Source organism: Malaclemys terrapin, chromosome 1 (assembly GCF_027887155.1).
Source record: "Malaclemys terrapin pileata isolate rMalTer1 chromosome 1, rMalTer1.hap1, whole genome shotgun sequence".
NCBI classification, from domain to species: Eukaryota; Metazoa; Chordata; order Testudines; family Emydidae; genus Malaclemys; species Malaclemys terrapin.
The window spans coordinates 140,815,828-140,839,405 of NC_071505.1; the positions used below are offsets into that span (position 1 = coordinate 140,815,828).

General features: G+C 46.2%; 1 protein-coding gene across 2 annotated transcripts in view; it reads right to left on the reverse strand.

Annotated features, from left to right (window-relative positions):
- LOC128843839 (transient receptor potential cation channel subfamily V member 6-like) overlaps positions 1–23,578 on the reverse strand; it is a 72,522-nt gene that overhangs the window by 34,732 nt on the left and 14,212 nt on the right. The window lies entirely within an intron of this gene.

Below are 23,578 nucleotides of genomic sequence, written 5' to 3' on the forward strand. Positions count from 1 at the left end.
ATTGTAAAATGCTGTATTTCCATTTCAGATTCACCAGCAGATTTCATGATTATAGACCAGTATACATTGGATTAGTGATTCTTGTTAAAGCAGAGAGTTAGCTAACATTCTCATCTTTCTCTGGCACATAGAAGTACACAGTCAGTGGGCATTACATAATGCTTTGGGCCTAATTCTCATTTCACACACTGGTTTTACGCAGGTGTGCCTCCACTGATTTCAATGTGGCTACTCTGGATTTACACACTTATAAATGAAAGCTGAAGAAGGCCCTTTGAATCTGGAATAGTGAAAGAACCATAGTGGACAGTTCAGGTGCTCTAGGCAAACAGAAAAGCAAGTGGAATCTCTGTTTTAAGCAGGAATGCTAAAGCAGTTCTGTAATACTGAGCAGATACCCCCTCAACATCACTGACAAGGACTTTGGAACAATCAAAGAAGAAATACACAAGGGATCTACCAAGGAGCGCCACCAGCTTTTCTGCCGCCCTAGGCGGCGGAAGGTCCCGCCGCCGAAATACCGCAGTGGTCGCCACCCCCCAAATTGTAGCACCCTAGGTGACCGCCGAGGTCGCCTAATGGGTTGTGCCAACCCTGGATCTACCCAGTTTTCACACTGAGCCCACCGAATGCCAGAACAAGACTTGGGAAGTTTCTTCAGTGCTGTGTGAATGCTTATACAGTGCAGGCATGATTGATAAAGCTCATAGTTTTTTCCCCTCACTAGACTGTCTGAGTGTTTTGATGAAAAGGAGCTCCAACTAACAGGAGAGAGGTTCAACAGCAGAGGATGCAACACTACACAGGAGGGTACTGTGGGCATGAGCTATATCATGTTAGTGGCTATGGTGAGAAAAATGTGAATAAAATAAAACAAAATAGACAAGCTCCTAGAAAACAGATTATATTGAACAAACCTGCACTGGGCAGAGTGGAGTGGCCTAGCCCAATAGATTTTTTGTATATTGAATTTCTATTCTCAGTGGAACAGCACCTTCTAACTCCACATATCTGCTTCCTGGAGGACTTGTTCTCTCAGTGCAGGATACTAGTAACTCCCGCTGACAGCAAACAAAGACCGAATACTAATATTTTGTATTTATATAGTGCCTTACATCCAAGGGTTCTAAAGAGCTTTATGAATATTAATGAATCAACCCTCAGAATACTTGTGGGAAAGAGGGAAATATTTCCCCCATTTCATAGATTAGGCAACCAATGCACAGAGAATGGAAGCAATTTATTTAAGGTCACAGAGCAAGTCAGTGGAAGAACCAAGAATAGAACCCAGGAAATTTTGACCACCAAACACCTACTCTAATCACTAGACTACACACTCTGAGCATGTCCTATTCTAAAGAGGGTTCCAATTAAGTGCCCAATCCTACATGTGATGCTAACAGATCAGGTACCAGCTCATGCCAAAGCCCCAGGCCAATTCACTTGTGTGTTAGTATAGATTAAAGTGATTGTTAAATGTATAAGAGTATATTTGGTGTTGAAATTTCATGAAAACGAATGGGATGGTACGTGCATTGTTTTCACATACCTGTATCCCGTTATAATGTAATAGCAAACATTTACATTGTGTATACTCCTGTAATTAACCCATCAAATGCGAAAGAAGCCTTGTGAAATGCAAATGAAGAACTTTAACAGAAAAGTGATCAAAGCAAGTGATCTTTGTGTGTAATGATCAGAGGTCAAAGACTCTAAATGCATTCCTCACTCTCCATCATCAAAGGAAGAGCCCACCTGGGTAGTGAACCTAGCAGCTTGTTTTCTGTGAGAAGAAGCTATAAGTATGGATTCAAAGAAAGATCCTTCATCTCTGCACTGTTCGGATTCGAACAGGCCAGAATAACTGAACGAGAAGATGGAGATCCCCAGAGTTATTCTAGGTAGCCCTGAGAGACTTTTGGGAAACTGGCAGATGACTACATCTCTGCTACCATTTGGAATTACAGACTGTGACTCACCTGTGCATATTTTTTACCTGCTTTAACCTCTCAATAACTCTCGTTTCCTTTTTTTAGCTAATAAACCTTTAGTTAGTTTAGTATAAAATTGGCTGCCAATGTTGTCTTTGGTGTAAGATCTTGGGTAAGTGACTGGTTTCTTGGGACTGGGAGCTACCTGAATGTGGTGTGATTTCTGGTGTAAGTGACCGTTTTGCACATAGTCCAGCTTGCCTGGGTGGCAAGATAGACTGGAGAGTATAAGGGGACTGTCTGTGACTCCATGGTAAGACTGGGATAGTGGTCCAGGATTTCACATTTGTTACTGGCTTGGTGAGATCTAATTATAGCACACACCATCAGTTTAGGGTGTCTGCCTTGTTTTCTGACCATCAGTCCTGAGGTAGGCACTCCTAGTGGTGAGCCAGTCAGGCAGCATGACACTGCATTTCCCCCAATCTTTTATAAGCTGCCACGAGAGCTTCAAATTAATACAATTTTCAAAGAAAAAATGGTGTGCCCATTGGCATAAGCTACAAGGTCATGTGGCACATTGTGACACTTTTGAGGTTACCCATGGGTACAGGTGAATTGCTACTGCCTGCTTATGGGTCGAGGGAGCCTTGTTTGCCCCACTCTTTCCTTCTGCAGGCTATCAATTTGCACTCTCCAGCCCTTAGGCTTCCTGAGTGAGTCCTTGAGGCAGAACAGAGAGAACCTGTTGCTAAATTTCTGGAGGTAGTTAGCTCCCAGAGTTCTGCTTTGGCCCCGGAGCATGTATCCTGCTAACCTGTCCATACACCCCACTGCATTACACTCAAGTGCCCAGTCCCTTGGCCTCTGGATACTCTCAGTGCACACAGATTCACTGCCCGCCATGGAAGCAGTGTCCACCAGCTCACTAGTTTGACCTCAGTTACAACACTCTCCTTAGCACACAGCACTTACTGGTATCTATAGTAAAAACAAAGAGAAGTTAAAGTTTATTTAACAAAGCTTAAGCTAAAGATTCAAATAGAAGCAAGTATAAGGATTGGAAATCTATAACTACAGATAAAAGAAAAATATAAAACATAATCTAGAGCTATATTTATTAACAAGTTCCTTTCCTGTCTAACATGGTATTTCTCACCAACGGTCAGTCTATATAGCACTTCAAGTATCAGGTCTAGAGTGCTGGGATCCACTTTTCATGAGACACTGACAGAGTATTGCCTCCCTGACGGAGACCACCATGGGCCCTTCTTTCTCCTATTAGACAGTTCCAGACCTTTTGTCTCTTTTCATAACCAGGGTGTTTTATTAACTTCAGTTTGCCCTGATGCTAACCCCTAGTCAAGCCCTTTTTCTTGGGCTTTTTGTGTTCCGTTAAGGCTCAAGTCTGCACCTTGTCAGAGTGTAAACACTTGGCTGGGTTGGGTCAATAGATTGTCAGCTGTTCCCACTCTTGAGTGAGTTAGCCATGAGAACCACCCTACCCCAGATGACCAGTTTCACCTCCAGCAGCTTTGGAACACAAAGTACTTACATAACTCTTAAAATTTTTCCATCCATCCATCCCACAATAACGATGATGACCAGTGAGTTCTTAACTTTCAGCAGAGACCATACATGGCCGTAGGTAGCCACGGAAAAAAATTAGTGGATGCTTAGCCAGCTCTCCCCAAAGCCTCCCGTCTGCCTGCTCCCCACTGATCAGTGCCTCCCGATCCCTCCCAGTGCCTCCTGCCTGCTGCGATCAGCTGGAGCAGGGACAGGGCGTGCTGGGAGGAGGGGCAGAAATGGGAGGGAAGAGGTGGGACAGGATGGGGGCTTGGGACAGAGTGGGGGTTTGAGCACTACCCAGGCCTGGAGGAAGCTGGCGCCTATGCACACAGCTTTCTTTGGTGAAATATCATGCTGATCACAGGCGAAACATGTCTGTCTGGGCATGTCTAGGCAAATCCTTGAGTATAGACTTGTAACTGTGTACCCCCATCCATTGCCAATGTGGGGCACTTGGGTCACATACATGCCATAGCACAGGGACTCACCCAGCCAGTTTAGTCTGCCAAAGTCAGACAGCAGTTTGCAGTCTGATAATGTGATAGCCCAAGCAAATATACTGATTAGATGCACTCCCATGTTTCCTAAAAAGATGATGTAAACCACCTCTAGCAGCACGTAATGCAGCATAGCGTACTAAGTCATGCCCAGGCCTACAGCAGTAGGTCAAGAGTGAGGTCACTGGCAGAGCTGTGGTGCAGAGCAAGACTGAAACAACAGAGGGTGCTGCAATTCAGGACAGAGGTGCTTCGACAGATGTGTGTGGGGACATGGGACAGGAGGAGGGGGGAAGAAAGGGGGCTGCATCCCTCTCTGGACCTTCCTCAGTATAGCTGTGTGGAGAAACCCGAGCCTGGAGCAGCAGGGGAATGCAGGTCAGAAATGAGGTGCACTGGAGGAAGGGGAAAGCTTGCTCTGCATGTGCCTGCACTATATACCACTCTAGCTAGTGCCATCAGCCACTCAGTTCTGTGAGTAACACAATCTCTTCCATAGTAAAAAAGACAGATAAGATAGTGAGGCTGTAACACCCACCAAGTTGCTCTGCAGATGCTATAAACACCAAGAGCAAAGTCTGTTTTCCTGCACAAATCCTGACCCTGCTGCTCAGTACAGGTGGAAATGAAGCCTTTGCACGCATACATGTGGATCCCATTCCATCTGCCACCCTTTGTGGGGCAGGGTCCATCATATTTCCCGCCCTTAACTATGAGAAATGGATCCTGTGAGTTACACCCAGATGATCCTAACAGACAAGCCCAGCTCACTGCTCCAGAGAAAGGTGCCAAAAACCCTACTGCAGAATGCCTGCCTATATTCAGCCTGAACATTTCCCCTTTGCTCAGTGCCACCCCATTAGTCCTAGTTATTATCTTAAATAATTCCACAACATCTTTGGCATTTACATCCTCAGATATTTGCAGATATTGTGCACCCCAAGTCCCTCTTCTTTTCTGCATGACCAAGCAGCACATAGTTTGTACACCCCCTTTGGAAGGTGACATTTCTGTTTTTCCAGGCAAGATTTGGAGGCCTGGAGTCCTGCTGAATAAACTCCATGAGGCACCTGCCATTCCCAAAACAAGCTGGTCCAGAATGCTCCTTGGCAGACAGGAACAGCCTGCACCTTTCCCCAGAGGTCTGCATCAACACAAATGAGTCAATAGCTACAGGAACCCTCTAAGGAGGTCTGAGATCTGTGAGGTGGCAACTCAGACTGAGTCAGATAGAGTAATGACAGCCTTGAAGGCAGCATTGTTTGTGGGAAGAAGGAGGGAAAGAGTGTTCATGCCATTAGAGAGGGATGCAAAATTTCTCGAGGGAGAGCGAAAATTTCTAAGGTGCCTGTCTTTCCCAAAATTCAATCAGCCAGTCAAGTGTGAGAGCCATCTCTGGTGATTACCTCACTAGGGATGGAAGCAATGTATTTGTGGAAGACGGCAGAGCTTATAACAAAGCTCTATGAGCCAATGATCAAGATCAAGAGGAAGCTTTCATTGACCAGACAAACCACAGTAAAAGATACATTCCTTGTTGGCCAGCTATTGGCTGAGAGCTAGAGATGAGATAGGGCCTTTAGTGTGAGGAAGAGGGATTCCTCCCTTTCTTCCTGGTCTCCTACTCAATCACAGCCCACGACAGAGTGATGTATATACAACAAAATAAAGAACTGACTCAAACCATCACCCCTAAATATAGTTAAGCTTTGTGTACCATCTATTTTAATGGTACACAAAGCTTAACTATATTTTTAAAGAACTTTTAAAAATGATTTTAAGAGAATGCAAAGATCAGCTTTGTCATTCAGCAGAAGTATAAAATAAAAATCCAGCAATGCAAGCAGTATGGCATGCACTTAAACTCTAGGCTAAAGATGCCAGGTGTAATATCCAGGCAAGGGCTGCAGTGACTGAAGAAGAAACCATTCCCTCCTAAATATACTATCCCAGGATTTACCCTGAGCCATGAGCTGGCTGGGATAATTTGTAGATGATAGTGATGGCTTTTTGGTGGTGTCTGTATGAAACACATTAACAGTCCTCTGTTCAGCTCCTAGCAGACACATGTTCATGCTACAAAAAACATAATCCCTCCTTAGTGTCACTGTCAACCTCACCAGAGAAGGCCAAGGACTGAACGACCTTCTCCTTGCAGGGCTCAAGCACATTTGCTGGCAATCTCTCTGCCCTGCTATGCCTATGCTGTACCTGTTCTGGGGACAGAAGATTTCAATCTCCTGGGCTGACAATTGGGCACATTGTGCCAGTCCTAACTTCCCTTCCCTCTCTCTCTCTCTCTGAAACATGTCATAAGGGAGCAGGTTTGGGGTGGGAAAGGAGAGCAGAAAGCAGCAGGAGTGAATCTCAATCTGGTATCTGCTGTGGTACATTTCTGGCCAGGGAAATATCCACTCCCCCTTTCCGAGCCATAGCCATGCAACAGATGCACCAGAAAGTAACCGGGAAAGATCAGACTTGGGCATCCCCTTCAAACAGCTTGAGACTGCTGGCTGGAATCCAAGGAAGGGTGTGGCCCAAGCAGCATGGAAGGTTTGGTTACCGTGCTTTGGATGCAGGGGAATGAAAGAAAGAGGCAATTCCAAAGAGAGAAAGCTGAGAAGAGCCAGCAGCTAGGCAGCTCTGGATGCACTCCCTCAGAGATACCACCCTAAGGTATCTAAGCAGATTGTAAAATCTCTGGAAGAACAAAGATACAGCCCCACAGAAATTCAACTTGTGAGCAAGATTCCCCAAGTTAGGTCATTTGTCTGCAGCTGTCTGAGGAGTCATAGCATGCACTTACGAAACAGAAATGCACATTCTTCCCCTCACCCCACAGTTTTGCTGCCACTGTCCCTTATTCCTGATGAGGGTTGCCAGGCATCAGGTTTTCGACCACAACACCTGGTCAAAAAGGGACCGCTGACTGGGCCATTAGAAGTCCAGTTGGCTGCCTGCAGTGGGGCAGGCAGGGTGCCTGCCAGGCTCTGCATGGCTCCCGGGAAGCAGCCAGAATCTCCCTCTGGCTCCTAGGCATAGGGACAGTTACCGGGGCTCCGCCTGCTGCCTCTGTCCCAAGCACCGGCTCCCAATGGCCAGGAACCACAGACAATGGGAGCTGTGGGAGTGGCACTTGCAGGCAGTGGCAATGCGCAGAGCCACCTGGATGTACCTCCACCTAGGAGCCAGAGGGACATGCCAGCCGTTTCCGGAAGTTTCCTGAGGTAAGCGCCACCTGGAGCCCACACCCCAAACCCCCTGCCACACCCCAATGCCCTGCCCCTGCCCCAGCCCAGAGCCCCTCCTGCACCCTGAACCCCTCATTTCTGGCCCCATTCCAGAGCCTGCACCACCAGCCCAGAGCCCGTACCCCTCCAACACCCCATCCCCTGCCCCTGCTCTGTGAAAATAAGCAAGTAAGCGAGGGTGGGGGAGAGCAAGTGATGGAGAGAGGGGGGATGGAGGGAGCAGGGGTGAAGCCTCAGAGAAGGGGCAGGGCAGGGCAGGGGTGAGGCAAGGCAAGGATGTTTGGTTTTCTGCAAATAGAAAGTTGGCAACCCTATTCCTACCCCACAGCCACCCTGTTATCCCAGCATTTGGGAAGGAAGAGAGAAGCTCCCCCACCAAATGGCCAAGAAGGAATTAAATGAAAACATGACAGAAGAAAGAAATCTTCCAAGCAACCAAGAACTATGAGGCCTGAAGCTTCCCACACTCCAAGCAGCCTGGAGACATGGTTGAGCCTGTGAAGTTCAGAGGGAACTGACTCCTCCTTTGAAGGAATGAATTCTGAGATATGTGTGTAGAGATGGGAGTGCTGGAGGAAGGAGCAAGGGGGTTGTCACAGGAGAAAAATAAATAGCTGCATTTCATGTTGCAAATGGAAAATAGTGGTTGTGAAGTTACAGATTCATATCTCCCAAGGCCAGAAGGGACCATTGCGATCTAGTTTGAGCTCCTGGATAACACAGGCCATAGAACTTCCCTGAAATAATCCACCACAACCCTTGGTAAATTGTTCTAATGGTTAATTACGCTCTCTGTTAAAAATTTACACCTTATTTTCAGTCTGAATTTGTCTAGATTCAACTTCCAGACAGTCGGAAAGATTATTTTCCCTACCTACGGCCATGCAATTCCGAGAATGATGCCTTCAGGTGACCTACAGATGGCCAGAGTTGTCTAAAGTCATGTCTACTGCCAGCCCCTAAGGCCAGTGCAGGTATGTTCCAAGTCATGGAGCTTCCAGCACTTCCCTTGGGGAGACTATCCTACAGCCTCATAGACCCCTCATTTTTAAGAAATATTTCCTGGTATCCAGACTTAATTTTCTCTCTTTTCTTAGATTTCAGAGTAGCAGCCGTGTTAGTCTGTATCCGCAAAAAGAACAGGAGTACTTGTGGCACCTTAGAGACTAACAAATTTATTAGAGCATAAGCTTTCGTGGATTACAGCCCACTTCTTCGGATGCATATAGAGTGGAATAAATATTGAGGAGATATATATATACACACATACAGAGAGCATAAACAGGTGGGAGTTGTCTTACCAACTCTGAGAGGCCAATTAAGTAAGACAAAAAAAAAAAACTTTTGAAGTGATAATCAAGATAGCCCAGTACAGACAGGTTGATAAGAAGTGTGAGAATACTTACAAGGGGAGATAGATTCAATGTTTGTAATGGCTCAGCCATTCCCAGTCCTTATTCAATCCTGAGTTGATTGTGTCTAGTTTGCATATCAATTCCAGCTCAGCAGTCTCTCATTGAAGTCTGTTTTTGAAGTTTTTCTGTTGTAATATAGCCACCCGCAGGTCTGTCATTGAATGACCAGACAGGTTAAAGTATTCTCCCACTGGTTTTTGAGTATTATGATTCCTGATGTCAGATTTGTGTCCATTAATTCTTTTGCATAGAGACTGTCCGGTTTGGCCAATGTACATGGCAGAGGGGCATTGCTGGCACATGATGGCATATATCACATTGGTAGATGTGCAGGTGAACGAGCCCCTGATGGTATGGCTGATGTGATTAGGTCCTATGATGATGTCACTTGAATAGATATGTGGACAGAGTTGGCATCGGGCTTTGTTACAAGGATAGGTTACTGGGTCAGTGGTTTTGTTCAGTGATGTGTGGTTGCTGGTGAGTATTTGCTTAAGGTTGGGGGGTTGTCTGTAAGCGAGGACAGGTCTGTCTCCCAAGATCTGTGAGAGTAAAGGGTCATCTTTCAGGATAGGTTGTAGATCTCTGATGATGCGCTGGAGAGGTTTTAGTTGGGGACTGAAGGTGACAGCTAGTGGTGTTCTGTTATTTTCTTTGTTGGGCCTGTCTTGTAGGAGGTGACTTCTGGGTACTCGTCTGGCTCTGTCAATCTGTTTTTTCACTTCAGCAGGTGGGTATTGTAATTTCAAGAATGCTTGATAGAGATCTTGTAGGTGCTTGTCTCTATCTGAGAGGTTGGAGCAAGTGCTGAGAAATCCTGGAGCTTCTCCAGAACAGACTTTCTTGACCCCACTAGTTGAGACACCTGCACTCTTGGCCCTAAGGGCTTCTCAGACATATACTGAGGTCTAGGGCTTTGGACTTTGAGGTTCCCACAGGAAGTAAGGACCATCGTAAACCTCACCATCTTACATTGTAAGTGCAAGAAAAGTTTCTTTGACCTGTCTTCTCTACCATAAACAATATCAACATGTGTGTGTGTGTATATATATACAATAAAAACTGAATTCCAAAACGAGACACTCCACTGCATACACTTCCCTCTGGAAGAGTGGATGAGAGAACAAATACACAACGTTAGTCATGTTTCTTAATGTACTACTGGACGGCGCTCAGATACTATGATGATGAGTGCAGTCTAAGGAGCTATGTAAAATAAAACAGTGACAGCTGAAGAATTGCAGGCATAGAAATCTGCTGCTCTGTATAGAGGGGGTTAATAATGAATCAGAGCCAAAATACACTCGACTGGCTCAATAGGGGACTCATTCATAATAACAGAGGCCTTGATTGGTCATCCAGTTCAAGAAGCAACACATTTTTCAGATTTCTTTCTGAGCACATTGGGAAATCTGCAAAGATCAGCTCCCAGCCAACATGCTCAGCATGGCTCCTAATGAGTGGCTCAGGGGAAGGAGACATCTCCCAGCCAAGTCACACCCAGTGCTGCTTCTACTGACTCAGCTCAGAGAGGGGATGTTTCCCAGCTGAGACATGTCCCAACATGGTTCCTAATGACTTGGTTCAAAAGGTAGGTTCCTTTTAGTTCCCTGCCTGTAGCAATGAGGCAATACTGACCTTACAGGAATGGCATCACGATGCATGGTGCCAGGTTAAAGGTCGTTTGCAAGGTCTGTGCCACACTGACAAAGCAAATGGGATATTCCCCCAAAGCTACTTTTTGCAAGAAAACCCCAATGATCTTGCCCTCTGGTTGGCATTTTAGTGTCTCTAGTCTCATTCACAAACTGGAAACACAGAGACATCTGCAGAAATTAAATGAATGAAAATTCTACTACTGCCTAAATTTATCCAAATCTCCACATAAAGGTTCAGGGTTCAAGTTTGGAGGTGAAGTTTATCTGAGGGGCAGTGCTGAGTTAATTTGATCTGAGCCAGGAAAAATGTTCAGATTTTTTTAACACAGGCAAAATCTGCAAACACTAGTGCTCCAGATGAGACACACTTAGTATGGCTTGGCACTGGGAGAGATGTTCCTCAAATGCAGAACTCAGTGCACCTCCATAGAATCATAGAAGATTACGGTTGGAAGAGACCTCCAGAGGTTATCTAGTCCAACCCCCTGCTCAAAGCAAGATCAACACCAACTAAATCATCCCAGCCAGGGATTTGTCAAACCAGGAGTTAAAAACCTCTAAGGATGGAGATTCCACCACCTCCCTAGGTAACCCATTCCAGTACTTCACCACCCTCCTACTGAAATAGTATTTCCTAATATCCAACCTAAACCTCTCCCACTGCAACTTGAGACCATTGCTTCTTGTTCTGTCATCTGCCACCACTGAGAACAGCCTAGCTCCATCCTCTTTGGAACCCCCCTTCAGGTAGTTGAAGGCTGCTATCAAATCCCCCCTCATTCTTCTCTTCTGAAGACTAAATAACCCCAGTTCTTTCAGCCTCTCCTCATAAGTCATGTGCCCCAGCCCTTTAATCATTTTTGTTGCCCTCCGCTGGACTCTCTCCAATTTGTCCACATCCCTTCTGTAATGAGGGGAGCAAAACTGGATGCTATACTCCAGGTGTGACCATACCAGTGCCGAATAGAGGGGAAACATCACTTCCCTCGATCTGCTGGCAATGCTCCTACTAATACAGCCCAATATGCTGTTGGCCTTCTTGGCAACAAGGGCACATGCTGACTCATATCCAGCTTCTCGTCCACTGTAATCCTCAGGTCCTTTTCTGTAGAACTGCTGCTTAGCCAGTGGGTCCCCAGCCTGTAACAGTGAATGGGATTCTTCCTTCCTAAGTGCAGGACTCTGCACTTGTCTTGTTGAACCTCAACAGATTTCTTTTGGCCCAATCTTCCAATTTGTCTAGGTCACTCTGGACCATATCCCTACCCTTCAGTGTATCTAGCTCTCCCCCACAGCTTACTGTCATCTGCGAACTTGCTGAGGGTGCAATTCATCCCATCATCCAGATCACTAATAAAGATGTTGAATAAAACCGGCCCCAGGACCGACCCCTGAGGCACTCCACTTGATACTGGCTGCCAACTAGACATCGAGCCATTGATCACTACCCATTGAGCCCAACAATCTATCCATTTTATAGTCCATTCATCCAATCCATACTTCTTTAACTTGCTGGCAAGAATACTGTGGGAGACCATATCAAAAGCTTTGCTAAAGGTCAAGGTATTTCATGTCCACCGCTTTCCCCATATCCACAGAGCCAGTTATCTCATCATAGAAGGCAATCAGGTTGGTCAGGCATGACTTGCCCTTGGTGAATCCATGTTGACTGTTCCTGATCACCTTCCTCTTCTCCAAGTGCTTCAAAATGAATTCCTTGAGGACCTGTTCCATGATTTTGCCAGGGACTGAAGTGAGGCTGACCTGTCTGTAGTTCCCCGGGTTCTCTTTCTTCTTTTTTTTAAATATGGGCACCATGCTCCCTCTTGCTGCTTCACTCTGTGATTTCAGTTCAACAGCTTGGGATCAGTAGAGGCACACACATGCAGAACCGAAGTGAAAAATCCATTCTACTGCAGTGATTATAACGGCCACAGAGTGGCAGCAGAGGTCTGAATGATGTGAGAAAAGGCTGAAAAACTACAGGGCTCACTGAAAACTATCTGATGTGAGGTTTTTCTGCTCTGAAAGTCTTGCTCAGTTCAGGAGTACAAAGAGGAATATTCTGTACACTACTCACCTGGGGAATGGATATGAAGTCAAGCTTTAATGATGGCCAAGCAGGAAAGATCCCAGCTTGACCCTGAGAGCAGAGCCCAGGTCAAACTTGCAAGGGCTACCAATTAGAAAACACTATATTACTTACTTGTAAGTGCTCCATATTTGATCTGGAATCACAGAGTAATAAATTGAACTTCAAAATGTCACTTTTACAGTCAATTTGCAACATATGGGCCTCAGTCTTTTCTCACTTATATTGGCATAAATCAGGAGTAGCTTCAGAATCACTCTGGTGTAGCTGAAATCAGAACCGGGCTCAGTACCTGCCCTTTGGATTAGACTGCTGTATGACAAGGGATAGTTGTTTGAAAAAGTGTCCATAAAAGGGCTGAAAGAGTCACATCAGACATATCCCAGCAACGAGTCTTTCATCATTTCCTTTGGGGAGACTATTCCAGGGGCTAATAGACCTCACTTAAGGGAAATGTTTCCCAATTATGCAGCCTGGATTTCCCTTTGCTCAGTTTGATCTTGTTTAGTTCCTCCCCCTTCTTTATGGTGTTTACACACATCAGATCCTTGTAGATGCCTATCATTCCCCCTAGAGCCAATGTTTAGTCAAACAATACATAGTCAGGTTTCCAATCTCTCTTCACATGTCAGTCCCTCCAGCCCACTAATCATTTTCATTGGCCTTCTCAAAAAATTTCTCCTATTTTTCCATCATCTTTGTAACAAAAACAGCAACAACGCCCCCCCCCCCCCCCCTTCCTTGAGCCAGGAGTGATGAACGCCAGGAAGATGGCATTTCAAAGGGCAGGTAGTTTCCCCCAGGCAAGTCTGTGGTTTTAGTGGCACACACCTACCCTTTAAATCTGATCTGTGGTATATTTACACAGGTCACAGGAAGGAAGTTAGAAGCACTCCGGCTAAGCTGATTATATGAACAGGAGGCCAACAGCTCAAAAGCTATTCCCCTGCTGCAGCCCTGGAGTGCTTGAACATGGCACCCCTGCTGGAAGAGGATTCAAACAGGGGCGGCTCTATGTTTTTTGCCGCCTCAAGCACGGCAGTCAGGCGGCCTTAGGCAGTGTGCCTGCGGGAGGTCCGCCGGTCACACAGATTCGGCGCCGTTTCTGCGGGTTATCTGCCGGTCCCGTGGCTTCAGCATACTCGCTGCCAAATTGCCGACGAAGCTGTGGGACCAGCAGACCTCCCGCAGGCATGCCGCTGAAGGCTGCCTGACTACCGCCCTCACGGCGACTGGCAGACCACCCCCTGAGACTTGCCGCCCCGGGCATGCGCTTGCTGCGCTGGTGCCTGGAGCCACCCCTGAATTCAAAGACTGCTTTTCATCTTGAGAGAACCCAAAGCACTGATATAGTTTACAGAGGGATTCATCACCCACTGCCAAAATGTAGCCAGCTTTGTGTATAGAAAGCATAACACATTCCACCTCAAAGAAAAGCCACTGACAGAACCAGGCAGAAGATTAGCTGTACAGCCAAGAGAGTATTTCCTAGGCATGCAGCAGCAGGATACAAGGCAGGTCACATAAACTGGTCATGATATTCAGAGGCTGTCCGCTGACTCAGCTGCACTGGGTGGATCACAATAGAAAAGGGTCAAGGGTGGTCAGCAGAAGCTGACTTTTACAAGCTCCCTTGCAGGCTTCTATTAGTAGAGATTGTGGAGGGAAAGCACTAGGAAGCGAACAGTGTGTGATGGAGCCCATCCCATTGGAACTAAAGGTTCCATTCTCTCTTGATGGAAGTCAGTCGGAAGTGTTGGATGTTCAGCATCCTTGAAAGTGAGGTAACTGGTTTAGACGCCTAAATATGTCCTTAGGAGCCTATCATTAGACAGCCATGTTTGAAAATTTTGGCCAGAGTCCTTTGTGTCTGAGTAGAGTTATTCTATCCCGCTGTATAATCTAGGAAGGAAAGACAGAGATCCAAGTACTGTATTCCTACCATGTTGGTATTTTCCATTGCAACTGTGTCCCAGATCCAAAAGCCTCAGGATGGCCACAGATAGTTTGCCCCCTCCCCGAAGATGAGGCAATTACATGTTAGAGAGATTAAAGTTCTTCCCACTTACAACATTTTTTCATTAACAAATGTGTGGGTCCTTAAAACTTCACACCATGGCTACCTGGAGCATCACAGCAGCTGAGGAGTTAGAGCTCAGATCCTCCTGCACCAAAAAGCACAAGTTCCAACCCTTTGGAGCCTTTAGCTGCAGGCAGAACAAGGCCAATGGCACACATCTGAGCAATTCTGATTTTATGCAGGAGAGGACACCATGCTGGGCAGTTCATTACAGTTCACAGGACCTTCTAATATAAATACTGCTGGCTCTGATAGAAGCCAAGCAGAGGTTATTTTCTTATATATGTATTCATTTTTAATAAAAGGGGATACTTGGAACCAGAAATCTTGAATAACTGAATATTCCTACCCAATATACAGGAACACCCTAATTTTCGCCTGGGTACACCAACATAGGTTTGACAGATGGATGGATTTTAATTACGGGCGATGGATTTTCAGCTTGTACACTATGTACAGAACATTTCTAAGAAAATTATTGACCTTTACTTTTCAGCTGTAAAATAACTGTCTTTCAACTTTCCCATCACCTGATAATTGACTTTAACCCTTAGCTGGCAGGAGTCTGGCAATAAAAAAGGCTTTACTAAACAGATCATGAAGCACTGGGGTCAAGCACAGACCTCCTTGTCTTTTTTGCTGGAGTTGGGGTGTGAGCTCAGTGTTCAGGCCAAATTCCAGCTTGGATAATTATGACTTGCCTCCCTAAATTCCTGCTGCAGTTTCAGTTGTATATGGTGCTCCTGCCGCCTTACACTGAATTGTTGACTGTTGTGTACTGTTAAACAGATGCCTGTTCCAACTCCAGAGGCACCTGCTTTTCATTTTATTACTGATTTTTCTCCCTCTTTTTCTCTGTCTCCTCTATGTATAGCTCACATGAAACCACCTTTGCTAAGGTGGAATTCAAGTTGAAGGTGGCACGTCAGTGGTTTGAGAAGATTTTACCTTTCAAGAATATTAGAGTTAAAAAACTAATGAATGTTTGAAAACCAAGTAATGCAGAGTTTAAGGCACTGCTCACACTGGACACCCGAACTACCTTACCAGTCTGCCATCTTCCCATCTTGGCACATATAGTAGCAAAAATGTGCACCATGGAACACTGCTTTTATAATGTTTCATACAGTATGTAACATATCTCCACTACTGACTGTGGACCTTTGCTCTTTCCATATGAGTGCTCTATGTTCATGCCCCAGACAGATGGAGTATTTATATGGAGACATACAGTGACACTTGGAGAATTGATTTCCGCCTTGTGACAGACCCAGACCAGTGGGGTACAGGAGTCTGGTAGAGGGCAAATATACTGGTCACTGGATGAGTAGTTTTCTGTTCCCTGAGTGACCAGAGCAGGAGCTGCACTAGAGTAATCAGGAACCTGCTAGAACCAGTTAAGGCAGACAGGCTAATTAGGACACCTGGAGTTTAAAAAGGAGCTCACTTCAGTTTGTGGTGGGAGTGTGAGGAGCTGGGAGCAAGAGGTGCAAGGAGCTGAGAGTGAGAGGGTGTGTGCTGGAGGACTGAGGAGCACAAGCGTTATCAGACACCAGGAGGAAGGTCCTGTGGTGAGAATAAGGAAGGTGTTTGGAGGAGGCCATGGGGAAGTAGCCCAGGGAGTTGTAGATGTCATGCAGCTGTTATAGGAGACACTATAGACAGCTGCAGTCCACAGGGCCCTGGGCTGGAACCCGGAGTAGAGGGCGGGCCCGGGTTCCCCCCAAACCTCCCCAATTGACCTGGACTGTGGGTTCTCCCAGAGAGGAAGGTCTCTGGGCTGTTCCCCAACCCACATGGTGAATCTTTGAGGCAAGAAAATCTGCCAATAAGCGCAGGACCCACCAGGATAGAGAAGGAACTTTGTCACAGCCTGGACTGAGGCCAGGTCAGCACTACAAACTTACATCAGTATAACTACATCATGCAGGGGGGTGAAAAATCCACCCCCCTGAGTGATGCAGTTATACCAACCTAACCCAGTATGTAGACAGTGCTATGTCGACGGGAGAGCTTCTCACACGGACATAGTTACCATGCTGTTGGGAGAAGTTCTCCCATAGGCATAGTAGTGTCTTCACGGAAGTACTACAGCAGCACAGTTGCACTGGTACAGCTGCTCCACTGCAGTGTTTTAAGTGTTGACTTGCCCTGAGTCTGTAGGCACTGAGTGCCCTCAGGGCCATGCAGGCTTGGGCCCTTCTTGAAGGGCGGGAACACTTGCCTTCAGAATGTTATTTATCTAATTAGGAATGTTAAACACTTTTCTACCTGTCGATGTAGGAGCATGAGATCATAAAGCAGCCTGATTGTACCTGATGAGTAGGAGGCATTCTTAGCTTGCTTTGGTCCCTCATTAGATGGCACTCTTTGCTATAGATGGGTAAGGCAATCTGAGTTTCTGATCATATAAGAGTATTTCTACAAGGCAGAATTAAGGTGGTTTGGGTGCCTTGTATCACCTAGTGCTTTTCCTCTGCCTCCTGCTGCACTTCAAAACTGATGCTGAGCATCCCCGTCCTTCTCTGGTCCCCTTTGCTCTAGGTAGCCCTCCAGCCTGACACCCGCTCTTCACAGTGTCTTCATGCTCCAAAGTCCTCTCCCCTACATTGAGCCCTCCAGAGACTCATTCCCTCCAGGCCCCGGCCCCACCAGATGCATGGTGATTTGGGAAAGAGGTGTGTAACAGCAGTTCAGGGTTGCTGGAGGAGAAGGTGGAAGGGGTGAAGCATTAGCACTTCCTTCCCTTCTCTACCCCATGCTATGCATCAGCAGGAGTCCCTTAGATGAGCCATGGGAGGTTTGTCTTGGTGGAGAAGTAACTACAGCACTAGACTGGAATTCAGAAGACCTGGACTCTATTCCCAGCTCTGCCACTAGCCTGCTAGGTAAACTTAGGCAAGTTATTTCCTCATTGTGTTCCTTAGTTTCCCCAAATGTGAAATGAAGATAATGATACGTACATTCTTTGCAAAGCATTTTGAAATCTACTGATGAAATGTGCTATTTAAGAGGTAGGTACTGTTATGCCTTTGCGTGCTGCACCCCTGAGCTGCTCTTAAGTGTCCCCCTCCCCAATCTGGCTCTCTCTGCCCCTAGTTAGAGACTCAACACTCTGTGCGGTCATGCTCCATCCTTCCCCAGTGAATAAAGAGAGAGTAAAATCCCCCAGGGGATTAGGACTCACCCAGCGGCCCCCTGCTATGAAGTGACTATTGGTGCAGGTAGAAGGTCCCAGAGCACCAGCCCCTGAGGCCTGAAGCTCTCTGCTCGCCTAAAAACTGGTTTAGAGTTGGCAGAGACAGTGCAAGCTTCCAGCACACCGTGTAGCCTCCCCCACTATGACCCAAGCCTCACCTGGAGGGAGTGCATCTAGGTTCAGTGCAGCAGTTCAGTCTGCCTAGCCCAGTATTTCTCCAGAGAGGAAACCTTCTCTGCTAGTTCACCAAAGAATTATGATGCACATGCCTCCTTCTCTACCTGGCTGATAGCTAACAAAACGAGAGCCTGCCCCTTCCACTATGATAATATGGCAGTGAGAGGAGAAAACCATTCACACAAGCCTATAGTCCACCCCTCCACCAGTGTTCAATGAATCATGTAAAATCCACACTTCTCAGCTTGGCTGGGAAACAAAATGCAGCACAGACTAACTTTGCAACCTGGCAAGGGGATATTTAGTTTCTGAGCATTGCACCTTTAAATGCCTAAGAACTCTGCTTGACTGCAGAGACAGCTACCTACTGTGATCTCACTAGTGCTGCACTCCTCATGCAGGTTGCTAAGACCTTTGGGGACACATCCCACTGCTCTTAGAGCTGCAGCAAGCTGAGCTGCTCTATAATTCTTTCCCAGGGAACTGTGGGAGCATATGTCTGTCCTTCTGGGCATATGGGAGGAATTGTGGGAAGGCACTGGAGGACTATCAGAACTCGGGTGGTTTAAGCCTGTACCTTCACACTGCAAAGTGGGGAGGTTACCAGCCAAGTGAAAGCCTCATTCAGATTTTAGCCTATAGCCCCAGGCCAGCCCAGCTAGTCCAAAGCTGCACCACACTCGGCTGAGAGGGTTTTTATGTGTGGATGGGAGGGGGGTTAGGGGCAATACCCAAGTAAGATCCTGGGCTAACTCTGTAGTGAACACATAGGGTATGTCTACACAGCAACTAGACACCAGTGGCTGGCCCATGCCAGTCGACTCGGGCTCATGAGGCTCAGGCTAAGGGGCTGTTTCACTGCCATGTAGACTTCCATGCTTGGGCTGGAGCCTGGGCCCTAGGACCCTGCAAGGTGAGAGAGTCCCAGCGCTTGGGCTGCAGCCTGAGCCTGGAAGTCTACACAGCAATGAAACAGCCACATAGCCCAAGCCCTGTGAGCCTGAGTCAGCTGGCATGGGCCAGCTGCAGGTGTCTAGGTCAGGGATAGGCAACCTATGGCACGTGTGCCAAAGGCGGCACGCAAGCTGATTTTCAGTGGCACTCACACTGCCCGGGTCCTGGCCACCGGTCCGGGGGCTCTGCTTTTTAATTTCATTTTAAATGAAGCTTCTTAAACATTTTAAAAACCTTATTTACTTTACATACAACAATAGTTTAGTTATATAGTATAGACTTATAGAAAGAGACCTTCTAAAAACGTTAAAATGTATTACTGGCATGCGAAACCTTAAATTAGAGTGAATAAATGAAGACTCAGCACACCACTTCTGAAAGGTTGCCAACCCCTGGTCTAGGTGCTGTGTAGACATACTTTGCTTTTGTCTATTGTCATTTTCTTCCTTAATCTTGATCTAATCTAGCTCTAAAGCTAAAGTGGATATTTTGCTCTTTGTGTATGGAAAACAAACTGCTAACTTTGTGAAACTTTGTTTCCCCAAACAAGGAAACACAACCCAGCACAGTCTGACCACATACTCACCCACTTAATGGGATGAAGGAAGATGAGATCATCATTGGGGTTGTGCCTTTCATCTCTGGAGACCTAGGTGCTAACTTTGTGAAGGTTGAATCTTAAGAGCTTCCAACTGGAGGGGAACACAATAGCCTGTGTGTGTGTGAAAAACCAAGGCTCTCTTACCATACCCCCACAAATCTCTCATACAATATAGCCAACAATTTTTGTTATCAGTCCTTGATGAAATACAGTGTTACCAAATCTCGTGATAGTTGATACTGTTATTAAAGCTCCAGCTCCTGGATTCATGTGACTAGGTCAGAATCTCAGCTTTCATTTAAAAAATGTAATTTCTAGCTCTCATGGTTGTGGAGAAAAAGTTGAAAATGTGAAACCTTAAGGCCAGAACACTAGGAGGCAAAGCTAAAAATCTCGAAGTTATTTTTAAAAGGTTTATGATTTTTAAGCCAATCTCATGTTTTTTGGAGTCCCCAATTCATGCTTAGAGATCTGTAGGAACCAGAATTTCTCTTTTGTGGGAAATTTTGCTATTTCAAATTGGAAAAAAAACCCAATGAATTTTGCAATGTCCCACTAAATGATTTTTTTGGAAAAAAATTCATTTTGAGTCACCCAGATTGTTTAGATTCAATAAAATCAAAATGTGTTGATTAACATGTTATTTCAATTTTTAAAATGTATTTTATAATATAATGTAAAATAAATGTTGAAATGAAAAATTGAAACATTCTGGTCTGAAAAGGTGAAAATTGAACATTTCAATGCTGCATTTCAATTTGTTTTTCCAAAATAAAATTTTATTGAAACTGACATATTCCGACAGAAAGTTTGCATTTCAAGGAAATGGCATTTTCCAGTGGAAAATTTTCAACTAGCTCTACTCAAGATTTTTGAATGCTTGGGATGGCAAAACTGGAAATATTACAAAGATATATCACAAACACATTTTTTCCTCTCCCTGGCTTTACAGTCCTAAGAATCAGGACATGCCTAGACAGGCAATGATTTAAGAAACCATGGAAGAAAAGTTACCAAACATTTTAGAAACTTAAAGCAGGGTAAGCCTGCATTCAGCCCTAGAAATCTGCAAGGGATTAAGGGAGGGTGAAAGGATGAGTACTTAGCTTTATTGAACCAGTTTGCCAGTCCCTGGGTCTCACTCTGTCTTTAGGGCATGAGTGACACTCTCCTTCAGTACAATTGTACAGTACAATAGAGCCAAAGGAAAGGGGAAACAGATACGACAAGGCAAACTTAATCAGTAGGTTCAGGCCACATGAGACAGAGAGATGAGAAAATTGTTTCAGATTCTAGTGCCTAAGAAAAGATCTTCATGTTGAATTGGCCTCACGCACTCAATGTTCCTCTAATGCAGTGGTTCTCAACCCATGGCCTGCGGGTCTGCTTGTGGCCCATTCAGCACACAGCTGTGGCCCATGTGACATACTCAGGGCCATACAGGTAGTATATATATAGTTGGATGCAGTCCACATAACACAGAGAGCTGCATATGCAGTCCACAATGGTAAATAGGTTGCAAACCACTGCTCTAATGTCTTTCCCAGCCACTATCTAGACGTCAGCAGGTATCCCTCAAAGCATGTTCTCCCCATACATAATAACAACAACAATAATAGTTCTGATTTTTCTAACCGGTTACCACTTTACACTGACTGTCAGTTTCTTGAACAGGTAGCACCCACTACAGTGAATCTATGCTGCTCTGCAGGCAACAGAGACAAAGATATCACATTCTCTCACATATGGCTGGACTAACACTCCAGCTCTTTAGTTCCAAAGACACAGGCCTTTACCTAAAAGAGAGCTTCATGAGCTCAGACTAATTAGGAGTTTACTTATCTTCTCTGAGAGCCTGTCACTAGAAGGCAGTATCACACACTCACACCTACACATACAAAGCCAGTACAAAGGTCTTTTGGGTGAGGAGGTTTCAAATGGCTAATGTGCAGGATACTTCCAGAGCATTGGTCAAGCAGCTTGGAGGAACCATTTACTTAATCTGGCATTTATTTCATTTCTTTATGGCATTAATGAAATTTTTAAGACTAAGATTTTCTCACGGATATTTTTAGTAAAAGTCAGGGACAGGGATAAAGAAAAATTCATGGAAGCTGTGACCTGTCCAAGACTTTTGCTAAAAATATCAGTGACAAAATGGGGATCTGCAGGTCCCCACACTGCCTGCGGCGGGGCAGCTGTGTGGCGGCTAGGAGCTCCAGGGGCCCCCACCACAGGTTGGGTGTCGGAGCTCCAGGGTCCCCTGCCACCCATGGCTGGGAGCTGGGGGGCTCCCACCACCTGCAGCAGCTGGGGGCTGTAGGATATCCCTGCCACCCACAGCTCCAGGGGTCCCCCCCACCACCTACAATGGCCAGGAACTGTGGGGTGCTCCCCCCCATGGCAGCAGGGAGCTGCGAGGTATCCCTGCCGCTGCAGCTCCAGGAGCCTGCGGTGGCCAGGAGCTCGGGGGTTCCCCTGACACCTGTGGTAGTTGGGAGCTGCGAGATTCCCCATCACCCACAGCTCCAGGGGCCCCCACCACCTGCTGTGGTTGGGAGCTTGGAGGTACCCCGACACCCACAGCAGTTGGGAGCTGCAGGGTTCCCCTGCTGCCCGCAGCTCCAGGGGCCCCCACCATCTGTCGCCGCCAGGAGCTTGGGGATTCCCCACCACCTGCAGCAGTTGGAAGCTGCGGGATACCACTACCACTTGCAGTGTCTTGGATTTCTGGGGGCCGCCAGAGGTGGTGGGGGTGCCTAGGAGATCCCTGCCCCGGCGGTCGGCGGGGGGACCCTGCAGCTCCTGACTGCTGCAGGCTGAAATCACGGAGGTCACTGGAAGTTATGGATTCTGTGACTTCCGTGACTTCTATGACGAAATTGTAGCCTTAGCCATTGTACAAGCCAGTGATAAGACCTCATCTGGACTATTGTATGCAGTCCTGGTCCCCCATGTTCAGGAAAGATGAATTCAAACTGGAAGAGGTGCAGAGAAGAACAATCAGGATGATCAAGGGAATGGAGAGGAGACTGGACGAGCTTCTCCAGTTTAGCCTAGGAAAATGAAGGCTGGGAGGGGATTTAATTGTTCTCTATCAATTCATCATGGGTAAACATCAGGGAGGGTGAAGAGTCATTTAAGGGCAATGTTGGCATAAGAACAAATGGGTATAAACTGACCAAGGGTAAATTTGTGCTGGAAATTAGAAGATTTCTAACTATCACAGGAGTGACATTCTGGAACAGCATCCTAAAAGGTGTAGTGGAGTCAAACAACCCAGGTAGTTTTAAGATAGAGCTTGATACATTTATGAATGGGCTAACATGACCGGGTTGCCAGCAATAGCAGGAGGCTGGAATCGATGATCCAGGAGGTCCCTTCCAGTCCTATGTCCCTAATGTGTAGTACCCACTGTGTGGAGGCCTCTTATTGGGAAGTGGTTGAATGTATGACCTTCAGTCCAGTGAGAGCCATATCAATAATTACAGTAGCAGGAGTATAAGCAAAACAACCCATAACATATAATTAATAAACATCATCATGCCCCAAAGCAGCCAGCCGAACAGGAAACCATCTGGCATTACAGCCTGAGGAATGTTACTAGCACATACCCAGTGAGAAAGGGGAGAGCATGACAGAGTGCTGGCCAGTGTAGGGAAGGGACAGTCTTCTGCTGTAATGCCCATAGAGGTGATTCTCTACTGAGTCTGCTGGACCCAGACAGAACCTGTTATTCTCTCTGGCTCTATACCTCCCAGGTTGATTAATGTAGCCTGTACTGCCTAGCGTCACCACAGAAGGTCTCCCTATGTCCTGGTCTGGACTGTGGAGTTATGGAAGGGAATATGTGGAACCTCAGCATAGAAAACCCAACAGTGCCTCTGGGTCCACTTCTGTTGGATGCTGGATCCTGTGGGTGGATTTGAAACAGAACCCTAGAGGGTAAAGAGTATGTATCCCATTCCCTAATCTTCTGAGAAACCTAATCCCCCAAACTGGTGGCCATAATGGAACCAGTGCCCTAGAGCTGAAAGGCTCTATTTCACATTCCCCTAAACCATCCACTCCCTCTTTAGCAACCTGCCAGCCACATTGGATATATTGTCCTCAAATTTCATATTTTACTGAGTTATCCAGTCCTGCCCTAC